We start from the raw sequence: 7,770 nt of genomic DNA on the forward strand, positions 1-7,770 counted from the left end.
GATCGTGCTGCGGGACTTAGAGGAGTGATAAATCCTCCTGAAATAACCGTGAAGTTGAGGACTTGAGGACTCTGTTCAGACAAATGCGATTAGTTGAAGGGGCTTTTGAAGCTGCCCTGAATTAACTATGGCAGAGAGAAAAGGCAGGCCGAAGAATAAAGTAGAATAAAGCGTGTTTTATATTCACACGCTGCTTAATATAAAGGGAAACAACAATCACTTCTCTTTTTACATCACTATGTGATATGTCTGCCCTAATGGGTTTTAAAAAATGATTGTTTTCATCATATATCTAACTGCAGTATCCTGAACCTGAATTTTAATTATTTTTCATTCATTTCATCACATTACCTCTTTAAAATGTACAATTACAGCAGGGGTTTCATATAAAATAAAGTAGACAGGGAAATGGAAGCCACAAAAAGGCTGAAAATGTGCAGTCCTCTTATAAATAAAAAGTCATGTTTTGGATTAGCTTTTTATTATCTTTATGATTAATAGGTGTTTCCAGTTTGTTTAGGCAGATGCAGATGGGCTTTGTATTTTGACAGCTGGCCTTGCTCACACATGAAAGCATGAAGACTTATATTAAATTTAAAACTAACCAAACAAAATGTTTATAGAAAAATAATTGAAAAAAGATTTTTAGATCCACGTGAACAATTGCATCAAATCAATGATGACTTATTCTTGTAAATAAATATTCCAAATTTCGTCCCGTGCAGTTTATCTCATGCAAAAAAATCATCTGCTGCTAATGCCTAGTATATAAAAATATAGAAGTCTCCATTCCTAACTAATTAAGACATAAAATTATGAAGGATAATCAAACCTTTAAAGGACACAGGTTCTTTTTCGACTTGGCTTTTTAGTGCTATTGATTTCTCCAGGAAATGGCAATGGGATTCTTGCTCAGGGAGCCATTTGAGCGTCTGAGGAATCACTTAGTACATGGTTTGATCGCTGGAATCAATGGGAGCTCCAGGCACTGCAGGGCCTGGGGTGAGGGAACTAATGGTTGAAGCAAGGGTGGGGCGTCTGAGGACGGATAGCCTGTGCGACTCGGGATTATCAGCAGCGGGGAGATGCTTTTGAGAATACATTTCAGGTGAGGATGATTATAACTTAGTTTATCGTAGTTTGTAAGAAGTGAATATTCTTTGTGAAAGAATCAGCTACTTTTGTTGAAGGATTGCATGATCATCAGAAAGCCATTTTGAAACATATGTTCTGCAAGGTCCATTTTGGACTCTAATGGCAGCCATTTTCTGGAATTCCTGCTTTATGATGATGATGACGACGATCTAGGAATCGTGCAGTCATTTTATCTCTCTCTTTCTTTACAATCAATTAGTATGTCCCAATGTATTGTACACAAAGGTTAAAAAGGCCCGATTAAGTGTGTTACAGGAGGTGACAACATCAGTGGGACTACGCAGAAAAAGGCTAATCTGCAGGGTGAATTAAGAGATCGGGTTTAGGGTGGCACCCTTTGGACAAATTGGGGGTGTTTGGGGGGGGTGCAGAGCCTGGATAAAAGAGATTACTTCTTTTCTTAACAACCTTATGTTTTGGATATTGGATGGCTTAATTACAGAGAATGCATTGAATAAAATAAATAAAGTAGATTAATTTAAATGTACTTTATTGGTTGCAGTCAGTGTTTGCCCACAGCAATCCAATTTGAATGCATGTATGTGTGTATACAGTTGTGTAATTGATTTATTTAGCCTTATTGTGTTGTCTCTAGTCTTTTCCTCGAAATCTAAAGATGGCAGTGCGGGTGATTAGGAGTGAACAACTAGGTGAGGATGTTTACTCTCTCTCAGGATTGACTAGGCTTATATTTAGATACCAACTCCTAGACATGGTATCCTTTGACCTGTTACTCAATGCGTGGATCAATCCACCGCAGTGCAGTGCGTCTCTTGTTCAGCTGCGTCACTGCCACACAGCGGACATTTTTAACACTCTTGCTGCTCCACTTCCTGTCACATTTGTGTCTTTATCTGTCATTTTTCTCTCTCCAGGCTGTTGTTTCTGGAGGGTCGAGGGTCTAGTTTGCATAGTTTTGCTTCCTCACAGCCTGGCCTGGGGTTGTTAGGGTGATAATGACTCCTGTTCTGTGTATGGCACTGGTAGAATTCACTGTGAGAGCTCACTATCAGTGAATTACCATAGGGCCATAAACAGAGCAGAGAAAGAACCACTTGATGATGATGATGATGCCCGTCCATGGTGGCGGCCTAAACTGTCTCTGGCTCTCTCCTCTCCTCTGCTGTGCTGTGCTTGTGGGTGGGGTGAGTGTGATGTAATCGCTTTGGTGCGGGTGCATGAGTCTCGCTGGGTACTTCTTCTTCGAAGAGCTCTCTCTGTCTCTGATGTGCTTCTATAACAGCCGCTCCTCTTCTTTGCCCATTTTGGCACTAGCACATTTTTGCTTCTGTGTATATACTTTGAGCAATTATGTGTAGTGCCAATATAGGACAAGATAGACTTCCATCACTCATAATCCTGGAATCTGCATTTGTACCTCTTTGTGTCTCTCAGATTAAAAAAACATCGCCCCCTGCAAATCCTTTTCTCCTTGCAATTGTCTTTCTTGTAAATACGTCTTTATTTCCTACACATAAATGAACTAAAAGTAGACCCAAACCTGAAATATGTGATGTCTTAACCATGACTTAGGAGGACACTATAAGCACAACAGAGCAAATGAAGGAATCAGATGATTTTCTTAAATCTCGAGAATCAATGTCTGCAGAGGTCCAGCAGCTCTCTGGTGGTGTTTGGCAATGGTAGAACTCACACTGGTGAGGTAGAAGGATCCGGTGGTTCTAGACTTGCCAACTACTGCCTGAGAGCACCCGTCAGCTAAAAACAAACAATGCAGAGACCAAAAAAAGGTGGAGAAACCTCTCAAGGATATTTTGGTCAAAGAGTGAGTGAGTGGCTGATGGTGGTGAAGGGTGGGGTGAGACTTGGTTCCTCCCCTGCGCACCCCAGCCTCAAAGCTCCGTAGACTCTTTGAAGGACAGTGTGTTTAACTCTCAGATCTGGATCCAAGAAAACACTTGAAGAAACGCTGTGGTGAAGTTGATTCAAAAGGGAAAAGTGACTGTTTGCTCTCTTGGATTTGTAGAAAACAAATATGCATAATGAAATACATGTAGATACATGGAGCAAGGAGACGTTAAAGCTGTTAGATGAGTCAAATGGAGCATTTGCTTGAAATATATATCATTCAGAAAAGCGTGCAAGTAGTCTGCGGACTTTTTGATGAGCCTTACACTGCAGAAACTCAAATCTTAGCAATCATATCTGTCAGATTTCTTGTAAAAATGTCTCTAACAGTACAAATAGACATCTTATGTGCTTCTTCCAGTGTAGAAAGCAGCTTTTATGCAAGTGTATTGAAATAAAACGTCTACTTTTAAACTGGTTAGTGCATCTCATTTCAAGAAATTTTGCAAATAAAATTTGCTTGCATTTGCTGCAATGATTTTTGCTGACTGCAAGGAACTCGGCCTTAACTGTTGGCTTTTATCTTTATATGCAATACAGTCTACGTCTGGTAAATGAATGCGGCTCATTAAGTGTAATAGATAGTTTTGACTCCAGCTTAGATTGATATGCATGCAAGGATTTGAGTTTCTGTAGTGTTAAATCAAGAAAATGAGCCTCTCAACAAATCAATTTGTTTCTTGAAGCAAGAATTAGGTTGCAATCGATGTAAAACCCTCCATCAGCAAACCCCAAAACATTACCTAGAACATCCGTTTCTCAGACGTGATGATACTGAATATTTATAAGCCATCTTGTGTGAATCAAGTTTTAAACACGCGTTAGTGTTAAAGCTTTTATGCTGAAATAAGTATTTATCACTGTTTCTTATTTAGGTAGTTTTCTTTTTAAAAAATGCAGAAAATCCTTTTTATTTAGATTCTTACATGTAAAGTAGCTGCTATTATCAATTGTAAAGTTGTGTATATTCTATATATTTGGGTATAAGATGGTTGGTTGACAGGAAATTGCAATGAGCATTTCAATCTGATCAGTATCCAACCTCTAAATTAGTTGATAAATTGTTTGCATTTTTAAAAATGGAAGAATTTATGGGTTGCATTTTCCTCCAGGTTTGGATGTGCTTTGGCAATCAGGATGGGCAAGGCAAAACCAAACAGAAATGCCAGGGCTGAATTTTGTTCCCTGTCCAGCCCTAGTCTCTCTCGTAGAGATAATGTCATGCTGATAATAGACATTTCTGTCCAGGTATTCAGGTTTGACTCTGCTGTATGAGGGGCTCAGGGGTGGTACAGAGGTTCAGCTTTTCTGCCTGCAGCCGACCATCAGGGGGGTTCCTCTCTTAGCTCCATGGCATAATTGGCAAACCGTGTGGTATCATCTTACCCCTCTCTTTCAATGCGGCCCTTTCTCCCTCCTCCCTTCCCAAAACGAAAAAAGGCTGGAGGTGGAGAGAGTCTTTCTCAGATGTGGGGTTTTGGCTCTCTGTAACAATCCACTGACAGTATGTTTCGAAAAAAGCTGCAACACACCAAGCTGAGTATATATCTGGGTCAGGGTCTGCTAATGTAGGTGACAGGGGGATCTGGGGAGTTAAACCTCTTTATCTGCCTTTGCATAAATCCTGCTTTATAGCCTACACTTCAGCTTTAGCTAATATGATTTGTATTGTTACCAGTTTGCCTGCAGGGTAGCTATATTTGATCTGCATGGACATCGTCAGTGGACCTGCGCAGAGGAAGCCATCTTGCTTTTGAGCGGATCGGCCATTAAAACACACGGAGAGGGGGTGAGTGCTGATATCGGGGCTGAATTCTAGTTTGCACAAAGCAAATTCTCTTATTAATTCGGGGGGATCTTACTGAATACATCACACATATATGCAAATGCCTGTTTTTAGTGCATGCTTCTGCTAACTTTTTAAACATTTCTATCATCCAAATTCCCTCATCTGTGATGCAAATAAATACTTCAAAAATTGAGATTCCCGTGTCAGACTCCCTCTAACGATCTTCTCTGCAGCAAAGTGCATTGTGGGATAACCCTTGTCAATGCAAGGCCTTCTCCAGATGGGCCGAGCAGTTCAGGTTACACCACATTTTTCAGTTCCCCTCCTCTATCCCACAGCCCCCCCCCGGCCCCTTTCTCTCCATCTCCATCTCTCGCTCTCACACACAAACACATGCACGCACACACAGTTTCCTGGGTGGGTAGAGTTGGGCTGAGACAGTGCTTTGCCTGTCTTCTAATGCAGCCTGCAGAGCATTAGTGAAATGAGATTATCGTCGTTCTTACGCAGTGTCTGGGCTGGAGGTGGACAGAGGTGTGAGCTGAGAAGGTGAGGATGCCATTATTAGACGATTAGACTACATTATAGAGGGGCAGGGGGTTCACAGCAGCTTGTTTGCTGATGCTAAGGCTTCTGGGAAAGATCTGTAGATTGATTTTGTTATAAAGGCAGTTCCTTTTTCCCACTTTATTAGAGATTTGAAAACTTCCAGGCTAGTTGGTCACCCACTGGTCAACAATGAGAATGAGGTTTTAATCTCATATAAAGTTCATTTTATTTTGGAGGTTACAGAGTCCATTTCCTTGTCCAAATAGGATGTTTTTTAAAGTTGTGACCCAGCCCTTTGCTCAGGCCGAGGGGCTGGAGATTATCTCTTGTTAGAGCAAGTGGGGGCTTGGATGGCGAGCAGTTTGTACATATGTGTGCGTGCCCATGTGGGAGTGCGGGGGTGTAGGGCCTGGGATGCACGTATTAAGAAACGATTAGTGGAGATTAAAGCTCTGCCCTAGAGTCTGCCTGCACGACTCCAGGCAACAAGAATGACCAACCCCTCCCCTCTCACCCTGCAGTGACCCCCCGTGGAGCCGGGCCACTGAAGCCCAGGCTGCAGCCCTCGCTGACCTGCTGCGGGGGAATCAATAGCGCCGCTCAGTGATCCTCCACCACTAAACTATTCCCCCTGAGGACGGGGCGCAGGCACTCAAATTGCAGAGAGATCTGATGGTTTTAATGACATCCAATCAGGTTCAAAGTCAGTCAGATGAATGAGATGATTGGAAGAATAAACAGGTATTGTGTATGATTATAAATTTGTCAAAAACATTCTCACTAAGACAGGTTTGGGAACTGTCAAAGCAACATTTTGTCATTGTAAAATGGCATGCTTAAAGAATATGTTTGTGAAGACAACAATAAAGGAGCTTTGGAGATGAAAAACGTTCATATTGAGGCACAGGTGGCCTAGTGGTGATGTCGAGCCCAATGTACGTGGGTGGTCTGGGGTTAAGTTCGGCCTGTGGCTCCTTTCTCACAGGTCTCTCCCCTGATCTCTCATCCCTGTCTCAGACTCTATCCTCTGTCTTTCTCTCTATATATAAGCATAAAAAGCACAAAATGGCATTGGTTTAGATGATTCAGGAAGTTCAATCCATGTATCTTCATGTTATTAAGAAACTTCTTCCAACTGTAGCTCAGGTTCATCTCTTGTTTCAAAGCCAAAATACTTAAAAGAAAAAAACTGAAAGAGAATGATCAAATATGTGAAAGATGAAGATTTTTGTCCTTTTTGAGCCTGTGCCATCATATGGTTTAATTTCTTCTGGCATTGATGTTGCAGGTGAAAGGTTTTGGTGCACTCTTATTTGTTGGTGAGTTTATGAAGGGCAGAGAAATTGAAATATTGAAGGGAGAGAGGCTTAGTCAGCATGAGGTGTAGGCCTTTTTCCAAGAAAACATGCTAATAAGGCCTCTTAATCTGCAGTTACATCTTAATGCATAATGCTACAGACTAATAATGATTACTAAAATGTTTTTATCTGACAAAACCTGCTGCCAATAGTTATTCCCCTTTGGCTAGCTCAAGGAAAAAGGCATATAACCAGGAGGAAAACAGGATCTTTTCATTTGTGTGAATGCAACCTGGTTCAGCTTTAATCTGGAGGAAGAGCGGGATATTCACTGACGCCTGCTAGATTAAGGCATGAACGCTTCTCTCTCTGTTCTACTCTGCAACAGAAGGGACCAGCTAGCAAATCCCAGGCTTTAAAGCAGAGGAGGTTCAGGCAGCTTATGATGTAATCATGGCCCTGTCTGTCACGGCAGGGAAGGTGGTGGGGGTGCCAGAGAGGAGATGTGCGGTTATCACATTTAATGGCAACTATAATATTAGATGTCAGACAGAAGGCAGAGGAAAGGAGTGCTTCTTATATGGAGGGAATCATGAGTGATGACTATGAAATGCAACATTGTTAAACTTGTGTTTGTCATCATCATCATCTTGCTAAAGGTGGGATAAGGTCATCTCTGCTTAACTTTCCAGTCAAATCAGAAAAGTCTATCAAGTCTATCAAGTGCTCATTTAAGACAAAAGTTTCTGCACTTTTTTAAATGTTTAAAGAAATATGACACTTGAATCAACACTTAAGTGTCAACAATGGATAAATAACTTGTGACTTGAGGGTATATTCATCTTTATCAGATGTTCTTGATATGGGCTTTTTCATGTTCTATTTCAGCCAGGTAAATACAGATGAAATAAGCTTCAACTGTTTATTAACTCTTTACTATTTGGGCAGGTAAAGATCTTTAAAATATTTTTAAAACCAATGTCTTTATTTTTTTTTACCAGTGTTTTCTTAGAACCTAGCATCATCAGACATCATTGTCCACATGACCTCTACATTGACAGCCTGTCATTAATTGCAGTGTAGCTAGCTGGTATCATCAATAACCACCAG

This window comes from Cheilinus undulatus, linkage group 23 (genome assembly GCF_018320785.1).
Source record: "Cheilinus undulatus linkage group 23, ASM1832078v1, whole genome shotgun sequence".
Taxonomy (NCBI): domain Eukaryota; kingdom Metazoa; phylum Chordata; class Actinopteri; order Labriformes; family Labridae; genus Cheilinus; species Cheilinus undulatus.